Genomic DNA, 16,617 nt, shown 5'->3' with positions numbered 1-16,617 from the left:
TCTGTACCCAAAACACCCAGGAGGTAAAAAAAAAAAAGCAGGAAGATAAGTTTCAGGTTAGCCTGGACTACATAGTGAATCTAAGGCCAAATTAGATATAAGTAACTTTTTATTAAGTTATGATTTAGACTTTCTATTTTTTCTTGGTTTTTTTTTTTGTGGCAGGGAGTTTCAAGACAGAGTTTCTCTGTGGCTTTGGAGGCTGTCCTGGAACTAGCTCTTGTAGACCAGGCTGGTCTCGAACTCACAGAGATCTGCCTGCCTCTGCCTCCCCAGTGCAGGGATTAAAGGCATGCGCCACCACTGCCCGGCTTTTTTCCCCTTGTTTTTAATGATACTTCAAACTTGTAATCCTGCTACCTCTGCCTCCTAATGCTAGGATTACAGACATATATCATCCTACTGGCTCCAAATGGTTTGAAAAATGTATAAGCCTATAATCCCAGGCTCTCAGGCAGCAGGATCACAACTTGAAGCCAGCATGGACTACATAAAAAAAAAAATGGTAGTAAGAAAACAACTGAAAGAATTTATGTGCTGCTGAATCAGAAAAGTCTCTTATGTTTTCCTCTGGATAATCTAAGCTTTTATAACTTGTGTAATAGTTTCCTCCAAAATTGAAACAATCCATCCTACAGGGAAGCTCCTTAAGCAGGAAGGTAAACAACTCAAAATAGCTTCAGGAATTCCTGAAACTGACCAGATTCACCAGGCCCCTCCCTGCCAGGGTAAACAATAAAGGTTGAGAGTCCCTCTCATCCATGCCAAGATGTAAAGGAGACTGAGACCAGACCAGCTCCTGGAAGAAGTAGAAACCAGATGAGCTGCCTGAAAGAGAGTTAGACCAGCTGAGGCACCTGGAAAGGACACTCTCCAAACTGTTGAGCTGCCTGCAGGCTGTGCACTGTGCTCCAGGTTCCCCTCTTTGTGAGCTGCTGTCTGTGCTGGGGTTGGCTGTGGTGATGCAGCTGTCTTTGAGTCATTTCTTCTCCTATAAGTAAGCCTCACCCACATTCCTGTAAATAACCCCAATAAAATCCATGGTTCATCAAGTTGTACATTGGTGTTATCCATACTTTGGTCTGCCGAGGTTTCCTATCTGGGGTTAGTAGACGTGTTTGTTGCATCTCCCCAGGAAAAGTTTTGTCACACAACATAACTGTACCATAAATGTCAGACTATAACCTATGTATTTTTAAAATTCTAAACTCCCCATATCAGCTCTTGTAAAACTGAGCATCTTGAGTATGAGTAAAGTTAGGGAGGTAGTCTCCTACCATGTTTGTCTTCATAAGCTTCTGGTACCAGTTAGCTGTGTGCCTGTGAACAAGATTTTATCCTGAGCCTCATGGACCTGTGAGCTTTTACTCACGGCTTGATAGCTCTAAAACTAAAGATAAAGGATATTCCTAACACAGCATTTCATGGCTCAGCAGCTGCGGCTGTGTTCTGCTGTGTGGCTGGCTCTTCCATCTCATCCTGGGTCACTGGTGCATCTTTGGGCTGCTGCAAGATCACTAATTGCTGACTTCAACTAGCTTCTTCACAGGTCTGAGGACTCATGGAGGGCCATCCATCTTTGCTTCATGTGGCCTTTATCTTCTCATCCTCTAGCAGGAGATCTGAGCTTGTTCATGTGGAGCTGCCAGGGATCAAAGAGAGGAAGAGGTGTAGAAAGATTCTTGTCCCATCCTTATTTTTCTTTTCTTTCTTCCCCACGGTGCTGAAAACTGAACACAGGGTCTTGCACACGAAAAGTGAGCACTCTACCACAGCGCTACACCTCTAGCCCATTTTCACCTCTACTGAATTCTGCAGGACAGAAAAGGGCACAGACTGGCAGAAACATAAAGTCTAGGAAAATAAAAACATCACTTCTTTGTGGTAAGAGAAGAATTTATGGTTATTCTACAGTGACCTACTTGTCTTTATTGTCTGTAAATATTTTTAAAAATCTCATTAATCATGGTATTAAATGGAACCACTTATAAAAATCACAGAGCATGTTGGTATCTTTCAAACCAAGGATACGGAGCCCAAAGCAATGAATGTCCTTGTGTGGCTTGTAAATACCATCTGATTAACTGAAGGTTTAAACAAGTGCTATTCAGGGTTTATGTTGATTATCTAATAAATCTGTGGATAAATACATTACAGTTGACTTAATTATCCTAGCACTAGGAGGCTAAGGCAGAAAGAATACTGTTAGCTCTAGAGAGATCTGGCTGCAGTACAAGGCCCTGTCTCTAAAGACCAAAAATAATAGTTTAATTTCATGCTTCCATTGCTTGGTCACCTACAACATGCTACGTTGATGTGCTATTTCATATCTGCCTCCTCAGAAATTTGATCAAGGTCTACTCTAAAGAGTCTTCCTGTTTCTCACTTCATGGTGTAATTCAATTTCCTGGACACATTGCCTCACCTCCTTTCTTCTCCTCTCCCACCCTCCTACAAAGGTCTTCTCTAACATGCTTAGCTGAGTCAGACTCCAACTCTCACACCTCCTTGCCCTTTTATTGTGTTTCCATGGATCCTTCTCAGTTAGTGCCCAAGAATGCTGGAAGCGTCATGAAAGGCCATTTTAGTAATAGAACAGTCTCCATGGCATAGACCGTCTAAATTCTCAGTCTGTGATCATATTACCCAGCTTACTATGGTTTCATGCTTGCCCTCTTCATAGTTTGGCCTAGGGAAGTAGTCGCCAGACCAGTTTCTTTCTCCCAGTTATTGTCCTCACTATTAGCACAAATTTTCTTTCTTTTTTTTCTTTTACTCCCCACAAAGTTTTATTTTGCTAACATTCCATCTGGGGTGAATGGCACAGAATTGCAGATCTCCACAGTGACTGCTGTTTTCCATATATTAATTTCCTACTTTTGCTTAGATGCTGAGCATTTTATATTCTCCATGTGGTTGGTTTCATTGACGATTTGTTTGGAAAACTTAGAATCAAAGTTCTAGGGCGAACTGTTAGTCCCCCTCAAAATACATGGTGAAGTTCTAACACTAAGCATCTCAAACTATTACAATATTTTAAATTGGGTCCATTAAAGGCTTAATTAAGTTAAACTAAGGATGGTTAAATTGGGCTCTGGTTTAATGATAGTGCCTTTACAAAATCTAGATACAGATGTTCACAGAGATAAGATGATGAAAGACACAGAGATGTGGCTACATGATTGAAGTATCAAATCTAAAAGCCAAGGAGTGCCTGCCTGCCTGTTTGCAGCTGAGGAACCAGGCATAGTACATTTGCCTCTCTGGTACCTTCAGAGGGAATATGGTCCCATAAACAGTGATGTTTTTTATTTTGTTTGCTTACTTCTAGCCTTCAAATCTGCAGTTTGATATAGCAATTTTTTTTGGTAACTCAGTATGTGATGGTTCATTATAGCAGTCCTAGGGTGCTAATAAAATCCATATTGAAGGGTTTTCTTTTCTTTGGCACAGATTCCTCTGGACACTTTATCAAATTTAGACTCACCCCCCCCACTTCTTTGAACTTTCTCCTCATGTATTTCCCAAAATGTTTTAACTGTTTGCTAGATTTTGCTTTTTAAAATTGGTATTTTAAAGCTTTCATCTTAGAGGCTGGAGAGATGGCCCAGTGGTTAAGAGCACTGGCTGCTCTACTAGAGGTCCTGAGTTCAATTCCCAAGAAACCACATGGTGGCTCACAACCATCTATAATGATATCTGGTGCCCTCTCCTGGTATGCAGGCAGAACACTGTATACATCGTAAATAAATAAAAGTTTAAAAAAAGTTTTCATCCTAGATTCAATTCATTGAAAGGCCACCACTGTAAGTGCTGTAGGGACTGTAGGTGCTGGTATAACAACATGAAACAGTGGTATAACTCTTTTTAGGTGAGATGGGTAAGCATAGTGTAGATTGGTGACCTGAGACTTGGCTTAAGTTACCCAAGTCCCTTTCCCAACATAAAATCCTTCCCTGTCTTCAGCTATACAACCCCTCCATGTCACTGGGCTCCTCCCCTGCCCATAGCTGTGTACACATCCCTCCACTTTCCATTCAGAAATATCCAGTTGATATATCTGGAACCAGAGGCAGGGGCTAACCCATCCTGAACCAGTTTGGGATGCAGGAGAGTAAGGCAAACTGTGTTTGCTGAGTGAACTTTTAGGAGAAATCTCCTTTTAATCACCTTATGCCTATACATGATTGGGCATTCAAATTGTTAAAATTGGGATCATTGTAAGGGAGGCTTACATGACCCAAGGTTATCAATCAAAACAGATAACCATATGCACTTAGCAACCAACCCCTTCTTCTTCTTTGAGACCCAAAAAAAAGAAAGCCTCAAACAGTAGCCAGTACTCTTGGGCACTCTGGTCAAAGTAACCTGCTACACTCTTGCCTGTCTCATGCTATCTCTTTAAATAAAACCCTTTCTGCTTTTCCATTTATGGCGCAGTTTTTAAAATTATTTTAGTAAAGGCTACTCAAGACTCCTCCTACTACTACTTCTACTACTACTAAAAAGACTACTGTTAACAAGCACACACAGTGGTGTCTAAACAGAGTACCAACCAAAGCCCTTGCTCTTCTATTTATATGAATGTAAACAACTTCATCTTATATTCTCTCTTTTCCTAGAATCCATATTGCTGGACAGTTTTTTGTCAACTTGACACATGCTAAAGTCATCTGAGAGGAGGGAGTCTCAGTTGAGAAAATGCTTGTAGAACATTTTCTTAATTAGTGATTGATGTGTGGGGCCCAGCCATTGTGGGCTGCTAGTCCTGGGGTCTATAAGAAATCAGGCTGAGCAAGGCATGGAAAACAAGCCAGTAAGCATTCCTCCATGGCCTCTGCATCAGGTCCTGATTCCAGGTTCCTGCCCAGTTTGGGGTTTGACTTCCTTCGATGATGTATATAATGATATGGAAGTGTAAACCAGACAAACCCTTTCCTCCCCAAGTTGTTTTGGCTTTATCACAGCAGTAGTAACCCTAACTAAGATACCACATAACCAACGTCCCTCAACATCACTCTATTTTAGTATAAGTCCTTTCCATGCTTGAAATCCATTTTTTTATTATTTCATTTCTCTACATCAAAGTACACACACAAGTTGAGTTTTCTTTATGGAAAAGGCTATAAAGTGTTAAAAAATTATCACAGATTAAGGTTGTCATTACAAGTGATATATAAATACATTATGATTTTTGTTAAATATAAAATTATACCTCTTAATAAGATGGTTGTGGATTGTTATCTTCATCCATTTGCATTGCTATAATAAAATGCCATAGATTAGTCAACTTACACATGACAGTGATTATTTCTTAAAATTCTGGAGTCTTAGAAGTCCATAGTCAAGATCCCATCAGATTTAGTGTGTGGTGGGATCTACTTTCTCATGGATAACATCTTCTCATTGTGTCTTCACAACCCTTTATAGCCTTTTTTATGTGTATGCCTGTATCCATTTGCACCATGTATGTGCCCGGTATCCAAGGAATTCCAAAGAAGGCATTATATTCCCTGGATCTGGAGTTATAGATAGTTGTGAGATGTTCTGTGTGTGCAGGGAACTGAACACAGGTTCTCTGCAAAAGCAAGTGCTCTTAACTGCTAAGCCATTGCAGCTCCAGAAGCTTTTTTAAGCTTTTTTTAAGCCACAAATAAGCTCCAACCTCAAGACTCACTTTCCCCAAGACCTCCCCCACCACCACCGCCAAGTAAACTTCAGAAGTTTGGTTTTGACACACTCATTTTTCAAGATTGAATGTTCAGACTGTAACAGGCTGTTCTGACCATTTGAGAGCTTGTTTGCAGGAAGCGGGTATGAAGTACTTATTATTGTATCCCAGGTTATTTTTACTTGTTGCTACAAAAAGAAATCATGAAGCACCTACTCTAATTTTTTTCTTTATTGGTTGCTTTCGTGAACCAATGAGAATAAAAGAAGGGACTATAGTAAGTCTTTAAACTCTCTCCATCTCACATACCTCCCAGTACTGCACGGTGACCTATATCCAAGTGTGCATTTGTTGACACATAGGCCAACAGCTCAACAATCTGTCCATTTTGTTGAAAGTACATAGCTAGAATCCACCCCACTTGCTAAGTAACCTGCTACCCTATTCTTAGAGTTAGTCACCTTCTCCACTCCTGAAGTCCACCAGGGGCTTGTTGAGATCTAACTAAATCCTGGTGCTTATTTCTCTCATCCTTTGGCTAAAAGCTGTTTACCCTATGAACAATTCAGGGAAGGGAGGTATGTCTCTGAACCTCTCCTGACCTTTATTCAAAAAAACTTGAGCTATAGATACCATGAGATAGTCACAGAAACTGTCTCCCAGCTAAAATTCTTTGTGTTTTAACCAAAGTCTTGGAGCTGTAAATTAACTCACCTGATTTACGGGCAATAGCTACCATCGACTTAACTGATAAATGTCCTTAGACTTTGTAGTTGTAGTCAAACAAGACTGCTTTCTCGTTGGAGGAAAAGAAAGAAAGACGGATGGATGGATGGATGGATGGATGGATGGATGGATGGATAGATGATAGGTAGGGGTGTGTGTGTGTTTTACTGGAGATCAAACCCAGCATCATGTAGGGAGAGATCTGCGCACCTGTGCCGATAACCACGCCCATTTGGGGTGTGGCCACAGGTGTGCACAGGTGGCTGAATAAAGGGCTGAGAGAAGGAGCTCCCTGCTCTCTTCGGGGTTCCAGTTGGGTCTCAGAGTGCTGCTGAGACTGGATTCACTGAGTGCTATCTGGTTATCGGTTTCTCATGTAAGTGATTCCCTCTTTTAATAAATAACCAACTATACCCTTATTCCAGGTACGGTTCACTTCTGCGACAGCATCATGCACATGATAGGCAAGGACTCTACCACTGTACTACATTCCAAGCTCTCTTCGTGTTTATTTTGAGACAGGATCTCACTATGCTGCCACAGGTTGGCTTGAACTTGCTCTGTGACCCAAGTTGACCTTGAATTTGGACTCTTCCTGTTCTGTCTCCAAAATAATTGCTGTGACAAGCCTGAGCCATCCATCCTGAATTAACTTTTATCTCTAAGAATCCCTACAACAAGTAACTCTCTAATATAATCCATTACTACTGAAGATGATTCCGGTTGAAAGTCCTACTCCTGAGCCTTCCCTTGTGCAGAAGTAAGCATGGGCAGGGGCCGCTGAGCTGTGCTAAGTGGCTGCTGTCTTGGTGCAAGAGGGTGTCCTGACTCCTATATTTCAGAACCAGTGCTGAAGGGCCTCCACAGTTCTCACACTTATAGTTCAATACTTTTAATGAGAGGTGTGTCTCTTGCTTATAAATTGATAGAAAGTTGACCGTGGGAGAAAAGAAAACAGGAACCAGGACAAGTTTACAATCACAGGTACATGCACAAGCAGTTGTAGGAAAATGGAGGTTAAAGATTTGAAAATATGTTCTTCACAAATGCCAAGCCCACATGTCCTTGTAAAGCCTCTCTGTACCCAGCTGGCTCAGCGTTAGTTATCTGCAGGTATCCTGAGTGTGACATTGGCTTCCTACCACTGCCTTGGCACATGATCCAAGGCAGGTCACACAGCCAAAACATCCACACTTACTTGTGACAAATAACTCTGCCCACAGCATAGCTGTGCTTGGATTTCAATAGCTCTAAATATAACGTGCAGGTCACATCACTCTGTCTTTCTGGTTTGAAGAATATAATACTAACTTTCTTTGTTACCCATCAAAGAATTCTACATCCAAAACACTGACAATATAAAGGAGGAGTGAGGAAAATGCAAATTTAGAACAACATGATAGGTAAGAGAAAGTGTGCTTACTTCTTAAACCATGTAGGGTCTTGTAATCTTAGAGTAAAAGCTACGGCTTTTATTCTTACTTATAAAGATAATAGCAGTTAATTAGAAAAGAGTGGGTCCTAGACATACAATAAAGGCAGTCTTGAATAATAATAAAAGGAAGCTGTTACACAGATCCAACTAATTATTTACAAGGATTTAAAAAGTACCTTGGGTTGGGGGTATTTTCCTGATCATTTAATACAATTTCAATTAAAGTAGGACATTCAATTTTGAAAGAAACAAAAGGATCAGTTAGCTTTTACAGTGTGTCTGGCCCATTATTCCACATTCTAATCACATTCATTGCTCCAATGTGTGAACAGAACTAGGCACAGACAACACTGAGCCAACAGTAGGTGCAAGGTCTTCAAACCAGTTTCATCACAGGCATATACTTGCTCAAGAGTTACTAGGCAACTGTTGTATGGTTTTTCCTCTTTAACTCAGATAAGGCACCAACAACAAACCAAAGAAACATTCCACTCAAGTCCAGCTTGATGAACCTGAGAGCTTATTGGGGTTACTTACAAGAGTATGAGTGATCAAAAACAGCTACATCCCAAAAAGCCCACCTCCTCATGGGATACTTTACTAGCCACTGTTTACTAGGAGCTTTTATAACATTGATTGGGGGAGCGGGGACAGGCTTGTGACTTTGTGAGCTCTGCACTATACCTGAGTCTTATAAGTTTCATGAGCTTCCTGAGTCTTAAGAGCCTCATCCTCCCTCCAGCAGGGAATGCTTCCACTGGGAGAGAATGGCTACACAACAGCAATGTAGATGGTATTTAGCACACAAAACACATTAGCTAAAAACAGAACATGTGATCCTTGAAGTCAACCAGTGCCCAAAACACCACCAACAGAGCTAAGAACATCTTTGTTTGTAAAGACAAACTATGCAATTAATAACCTAGCCATTGTCCCAGCATCTGTTGCTCCATGTATCTGAGTAAACAACCCTTTATCCTGAACTACCTGTGAGCAGCCACAGCAAAGGCAGTACAGTGCTGTTCTGAAGAATATTTTGCTGTGAACAGCCCTAAGCAGATGCTGGCCCAGCTCCTTCCACTGCAAATGAAGGGGACCCCAGCAGAGTGTGGGGTCTCCCTCCTAGACCCCAGATTAGGCACAAATCACATCCAAACACCTGTTTCCACAGAGAGATTCTTTATTAAGCAGGGAAGAAAAGTTACAGTGACTGCTTGCTGGCTCAGGTAGAAAACAGCAGCAAAATGACCTTGCGGGTGTGGTTTTAAGAGGAGGAAAGGGGGATGTCTGCGTTTGAATGGGCTGGGATGCAGTGGTAAAGGAGATGGGGGGGTAAGGAAGAAGGGAAGGGGACAAGGAAAAGGGGGCAGGAGTATTTGTCCAGAAGGGACAGAGGATTGCCTCTAAATAGAAGGGAGACAGACTTTAGAAGTCAGCCTAGGGACTAGACCTTGGTTGCTAGCTTTAGGAATGTAATCTAACGGTTTTTAGCAAGGCAGAGGGAATGGGGGGAAAGAGTAAAGGCTGCCAGAGCCACTTGCTCCAGTGGGCTGGTGTCCCTTCAGCAAGTGTGTTATAACTCATTTGGGTTGGGAAGCCATGAAGGTTCCTCATCTCTGCCTTCTGCAATTTTGCATATTTTAAGGGTTATATTTGTCTGCTTTTAGACAGGGTCACTCTTTACCTCAGGCTGGCCTGGAACTCACTATATAGCCACGGATCATGTGTCACCAAGGTGACTGTCAAGCCTTGATGTACATCTTCACAAATGGTCAGGCTGTCCATGATGAGGAACCTGCTGGTGTCTTGTTCTTCCCATCCTTGAAGCTGCCCCCAACCTGAAAAAGATTTCAAACCTAGATGCCACTCCACCCCATTTAAGACCAGAGACTACGTGGTCCTCCTGTGAAGCAATCTGGAAGATCTCAGGTGCCTTTGGGGTACAGTCCAAACCTGAACCAAAGCAAAAGACACCAAGAGAGCAACCATCTTCTAAAAGGCAACTTATGCACCTCTCAGAATTTGTTTTTCCTTCCCCCTCTGACCAGTCTGAAGGCCTCTGTAACACATGCCTTCCTCTGAATAAGAGAAATATGCATCAAAAAAATAAGGATGAAAAAATGGCTCCATCCTGCATCTTCCATATAAAGAGGCTGGGGCCTGGTGGAGCTCTCCTGGTTGTTGTGGGGACACTGCTCCAGCCCCAAACCAGGATGCCACAGGCTGACAGCTTGGAAAGGCCTATAGCAGAAATTGACTATGGGTGAGGCCAGGCTGTGGTTCCTGCTCTCTGTTGGCTTTTGATGAACACAGAACCTCAGCAACATCACTGTGCAGAGGTTTCCTACATATCCAATTCCACACAGCACAGAATTTATCCATGGCCCTCTTCAAAGCCAGGGTAGACAATGACCAGGGGGCATGCTGGCATCCTGGCATGCCATGCCAAAGCATTTGGTTCAGTAAGCATTGTGTAATGTGGGATGCCTCTCTCTCTGTGAATGTGTTTTGTTACCATTGGTTAACAAAGAAGCTGATCTGGACAGTAGCCAGGTAGAATAGAACCAGTCAGGAAATCCAAACAGAGATACGGAGAGAAGGAAAGCAGAGTCAGAGAGATGCCAGGTAGCCGCTGGAGAAGTAAGATGCCAGAGGATTACCAGTAAGCCACAGCCATGTGTTGATACACAGATTAATTAAAATGGGTTAATTTAAATGTGAGAGTTATTTAGTAATATGCCTGAGCCATTGGCCAAACAATTATAAATAATGTTAAGCTCAGAGTGATTATCTTATAAGTGACTACAAGACTAAGTGGAATGCATAGAAGCTTTCAGCTACAGTTGTGTCCACCCATTAGCCTCAGAGGTAGGAAGAGCTCTTCTCCAGAGAGCTCAACACACTGCAGTAATTCCTAAAGGGAAGAGCACAGACACTCAGGAAACAATGAGTGGAAGCATAAGCAGTCCCACTTCAATAATCCTTCACCCCCTCTTGGATAATTTTATAGCCCCTGTCCCCCAAACCATAAGCCCTGCATGCTTAAATGTTACTGGAGTTTCTTTGTCCCACCAGGTCCCGCCACCCTTCTCGGCCCCAAATAAACACACAGATGCTATATTAATTATTAAACTGTTGGCCAATGACTAGGGCTTCTTACTGGCTAGCTCTGTCTTAATTATTAACCCATTTCTATGAATCTATGTATTTTCATGTGGTCTTGGCTTACTGGAGAATGCCCAGACTTGTTACTCCCTTGCCAGCTACATAGCAGCTCTTTGCAGTCCCTCTCTGCCTATTTCTCCTCATCTCCTAGCCACAGCTATCTTCCTGCCCCTATTGGTCAGTGTTTTATTCATTAACCAATAAGAGAAACATATACACAGAAGGACATCCCCCATCACTTAAAGGTTTCCATCTACAGACCAGGAACAAAGCATAGGATTCACTGGCCAATAACCACTGCCATAGTTAAGGAACTGTCCCTTGAAAAATGGAGGAAGCCTCTTGGCCAATCGGCCTGATCATCAGTGTGTCCTATGCAATAAAGCAAGTGGAACACTTTGTGCACTGAGTGACTCACTGGACTCCCACTTGCTTATCTTGCTCAATGTAACCATAAGTGGATATGCACAAAAGCCCTGGTCTGAGAAGAATATGGCAACTAAAAGCTAATGTGTTTTATGTGCTAAATACCACCTACATTGCTGTCATGTAGCTATTTTCTCCTAATTGAAGCATTCCCTGCTGGAGGAATGTGGTGGCTCCTAAGACTCACTAAGGTTTTGGGTCATAATGCCAGGCAAGCCCCCCATACCTGCAGAGGTGACAATTAAGAAGGAATAATGGAAGAGTAATGACCTTGAGTATAGGTCACAGCATTGCAAAGAGTCACAAAATAAAGATCCTTGTTCAGCCTCCCAACATTCACCCTGAGCACCCTCTGGGGAAGCCTGTGGGGACTGTGGTGTTTGGCTGTACAGAAAGCAATGTAAGGCTGAACCATGGAAGCCATAGTGTTACCTTTTTCACTCAGGTCTCCCTAGACTACCGTGAGGAGTCTGAGTAATGGCAACTTCAAGGTCTCTACAGCATTGCCCAGGGCACCCTCTTCCTGAACGTGCCAACCATGGACACCACAATGGGCATCTGGGGTCTGGCTGCTTCTCTAGCTCAGGACTATCCCAACTGGTGTCTTTGCCCGGGAGCTCTTCACTGAACTGGCCACAATCGTCTCAGCTCTACTGTGTCTGAGCGCCTTCTATCACAGCGCCTCCTCTGTTCACAGGGAACAAATATAACAGCTCCTGCTTTATCTGTACTTTCTTCCATATACCTTTCTTCCCACGATGAATCTTGTACCCTGAATTCCAGCTTAGCATCTACTTCCTAGACATCCCCCAAATGATTCTCAGAATCACTTGGTTCATAACAAAGATATAATTACAGCATAGGAGGGGGAAGACTACATTTTAAATAGATGATCAGTGAACCATAGACCCCAAGTTCCACTCTACACATAGAAATCAGTTGTGCATGGATTTTAGATCTAAGAATAGGTTTTTAAAGTTATTCTAAATAGGGCCAACAAGAAATGAAAAGTCTAACACATTGGATTTCACTATGTCAAGAGTAATTGTTCATGAAAAGACACCATTGGGTAAAAGGAAAACACTGTCCAAGTTTCTTTTCTGTTGCTGTGATAAAATGCCATGACAAACAGTGACTTAAGGGAGAAAGGGCTTATTTTATCTCACAATTCCAGGTGCCAGTCTATCATTGTAGGGAAGTCACAGTGTCAGGGGCTTGAGACACTTGGTCATACACACATAGTCAAGAGCAGAAAGGGAATGAACACTTATGCAGTTCTCTACTCTTATGCAGTTCGGGAACCCCTAGATCCTGCCTAGGGGATAATGTCACCCACAGCTGACAAGGTCTTCCCACATTAGTTAACTTATTAAGATAATCCCCGAAAATATGCCCACACACCCACCCATGGGAAACAATCCGTCACTGAGACACTCTTCCTGAGAAATTCTAGGTTGTGTCAAATTAACATTAAAGCTAACCATCACAGGTGCTAAATGAAGTAAGATATGTTAAATTTATGTCTCCTACAGAGACCCTGTGTCCAGAAAATATAAAACTACTTTAAACTAACTAAAGGAAGACAACTCGGTTTCAGAGTGTACTCAGTTTCTAGAGCTGCTGTGACAAACTCCCACACACCTGGAGCTGTGTAGCAGACTTGCTTCTTCTCTCACACAGCTGGAGACAAGAAGTCTGAAAAGATGCCAAAAACTGGGGTTAGGCATTGACCCGGCATCAACCCTTCCAGGGACTTCGGTAGAGCCAGTCCTAGCATCTCTCAGCTTTTGGAGAATGGTGGAATCCCTTGATGTACGGCCTTCCATATTGGTCTGCCTTCATCGCTGTGGCCATGGCACCTTCTATTCTTTCCATGTGGAGCCTCCCTCTCTCCCCCTCTCTTAGACAAACGCACACGGGGCTGTAGAGATGGCTCAGTCAGTAAAGGACTTGCCTTGTAAACATGAGGACCTCAGTTCAGTCCCTAGAAACTACATAAAAACTGCCAGAAAACATATATACAAGTTACACTACACCAACTGAGCGTGTTATATTTAGGAACATAGGTGTATACATGCATATAACAGCAATTAACGAAAAAAGAGGCCATGGATTTTAAAGAGAGCAAGGAGGGGAGGGCTTGGAAGAGGAAAAGGAAGGGGAAATGATGTGATTATAATGTTAAAAATAAAAGAAATAATTTTTAAAAGATGTAATAGATCAAAAAAGGAAAAGAAAAAGAAAATTTTCCTGATATGGTTCAGTACTAAGAAGGTAAGACAGCTGATACCTGGGGCTTGCTGGCCAGCCAGCATAGCTTACTTTGTGAGCTCCAGGCCAGTGAGAGAGAGTCTGTCAGAAGGGAATGGCTCAACAGGTTAAGACACTTGCCACTGAGTCTAACAACCCAGTTCCATGCAACAGAGTATCCTTCTAGGATGGAGAGAACCCAACTCCCTGAAATTTTCTTCTGACTTCCATGTGCCTATTATAGTGCATGTCCCCACATACACACTTACTTACATGCACACACACACACACACACACACACACACACACTTGTAAAAAAAATATATATCAGAGGTGAACAGAGCCTGAGGAATGACATCAACATTCTCACCTCTACATCCTGGTTCACAAGTGTGCACATGTACCCCACACATATGTGTACGTGTACACCTACAAATACGTACACACATACGAACAGAACAGATGACTGCATTCAGAGCTCAACTAGACAACCCAGGACCATCTTCCTAATGCTACATCTTTAGCTCATCACTACCGTAACACTCCGTTTCCAAATAAGGGAACATTACAGCTCTCGGGCACCTTGGGGCTGTGATTCTGCCCACATGAGAGGAAGGATTTCAGTTCCACTTCACGCAGAGGGTGTTCAGATGGCAAACTGTCTGCCATGGTCTTAAATCCCCTCCAGTTCTAAGCTCTGTCATTCTATAAAAATGAGGTTTGTAGTTTCACCTGTGGTAACCACAACGAGACAGTCGTGATTGCTGTATTGTTTGGGGGACAATTCAGAGAGTTATAACATCGAAGTTTACTGTTAAAAATGAGGTGAGAAAAAGTGAAGGAAGAATGAACTAAAAACAGACAATGAGAAATGGAATCAGGGGAGCAAGAAAAAGCCAACACAGAAAACACCTTCAAGTTTTTATGACAACCCAAGCTCTACACACTTCCCAAGATGGCAACTGTGAATGAATTCATTTCCCTGTTAGAGGTCTGACCATTACTTAACGTGATGGAACCCAGAATAAATCAAAACCAACCTACCACTGCCAAGCACACCCATGAACAGCCTCCTATTCCAAGTATGCCTCTTGGGAGGAACCCTGAGTTTAGATGAAACAAAACACGTATCACGTAAGATTACTTTGACACAGAGAGACCTCCCATTCTCTGCCCCCTCTGTCTCGTTCCATTCCTCTCCCTCTTCCTCTGTGTCCCTCTTTGTTTTCTTCTCCCAGATTCCCCATATCTTCCTACATTCCTTCCGGCTTCTTATCCTCTCCCTTCCCCCCCACTCTCCCTCCCCTTCTGAGGGAATGTGTGAGGATTACACACTCACACTTATGGGAAGCTGAGGCTGGAAGATTGTCACAAGATCAAGACTATCCTTGGCTACATACTGAGTTCTACAGTGTGAGATACCACCTCAAAAAAAAAAAAAAAAAAAAAAGGAGGAGAAAACAAGATTAGTGTCTCCTTGTAAATGGGAAGCTGCATCTAATGGGGCTGTGATTATTGAGTAGATAATTCATGGATTTTCTTTCAGGGCTCAGTAAATGGAAACAGGAAACATCCAAATACGTCTCCAAGTCCACTCACAAGCATTCTAACCATCTTACTGCAGCCCCAGAGATCTCACTACCTCCACAGAGTAAGTCAGGACTGGGATAATAAATCATGGTTAGAAAAACATGCCTGGTGAGATGGGTATTAAATAAAATATAGCTCATTTAAGTTGCTTTAATCTCTCCCATTAGAGAGTGGGTAATAACTGAAAAGATTTTAGCACATAAATTGCCCTCATCTGTAACATGAGGCATCCATGTGGCCTCAGTGGTGGCAGGCACTTGGAGTGAGGCTTGCTGCTGAGCGCTGAGTTCTCCACAGAGGACCCCCACATCCTCAAGTTGAAACAGAGTGGGGAAAGGTCTGTGGTCTAGAACAAAGAGACACTGCAGACCTTGGAGTTGGGGAATCTAGGTTCCAGTTCTGAACCTACCTGCCCCATGCCTATGCCAACAACATTCCTATATCTGTAAATGATAGGGTGACGGGACAGCTATGAAGAACTCTGCCTCCTCTTGAGACTTAATGATCCTTGTTCTCTTTTTATTAAACAAGGTCTCGGTATGCAGCCCAAGCTGGACTCCAACTTGTAACACTTCCAGGTCATCCTCACTAGTGCTGGACTTACAGGAATGCAACACCACACCCAGACTGGTGACTCCAAGTGTGACCAAGAAAAATGCAGCAGTAACACACAGCTTGTGTTGAGTCCTTACCATGTACCAGACATTGCACCAAAATATTTACAGGCACTGAAGCCTGTAAAGAGCAGTGTGGTCCTGCGGCTCCTACCAGGAAGATTAGGAATGAAAGCAAAAAAAATGAAATCAAGAATGAAAGCAGAAAGGTCTTCTGGGGTTATTCCTCTAGAGCCCCAAACGTCTGGGATTCAAAGGAATTAGAGATGCAGCAACACAACTCTGATGTCAATGGGCTCCTCTATCTCTGTGTTTCTAAGTCCCAAATGTGTCACTGCAGATTCTTCCCAACAACAGAAAGAATGTGTTTCTATCACGCTGGAGCTCTCTGGTGACAGGCACTCTTTGAAAACAAGCCAATTACCCAATGTTACTTTGATAAATTATGCCGCACCTAGCATTTTATTGTTGTATTTCTCATATTCTTAGGAGTAAAAATTTTTGCTTTCATTAAGTCAAAAACCCAATTCTTTGTCTTTTTTTAATAACAGAATGCTGTTCCTACACTAAGTGAATGATAATTTTGTCTTAATTTTCAAAACAATTTCAACACATAAAATATACTTTCTCCATTCTTAATACATTTTTTTCTAAGAATAGAGTTCTGTTTCTTTCATTGTTTCTTTCCACTTGTCCTTCTGACCCCTACAGAAAATGGAGGTCAGAAAGACAAACACCAC

General features: G+C 42.4%; 1 long non-coding RNA gene across 1 annotated transcript; it reads left to right on the top strand.

Moving 5' to 3' along the window:
* The first annotated feature begins 1,725 nt into the window (after positions 1-1,725).
* Positions 1,726-16,414, top strand: LOC113837145. Its single transcript, XR_003487805.2, has 3 exons — positions 1,726-1,884; positions 15,220-15,324; positions 15,795-16,414. It is a non-coding gene; the product is annotated as an uncharacterized LOC113837145 (long non-coding RNA).
* Positions 16,415-16,617: the final 203 nt, after the last annotated feature.

The sequence above is a fragment of the Cricetulus griseus genome, chromosome 8 (genome assembly GCF_003668045.3).
Source record: "Cricetulus griseus strain 17A/GY chromosome 8, alternate assembly CriGri-PICRH-1.0, whole genome shotgun sequence".
In the NCBI taxonomy this organism is placed as follows: Eukaryota; Metazoa; Chordata; class Mammalia; order Rodentia; family Cricetidae; genus Cricetulus; species Cricetulus griseus.
Note: the sequence above shows the minus strand (reverse complement) of the source record. Positions and strands in the feature narration are given on the sequence as shown.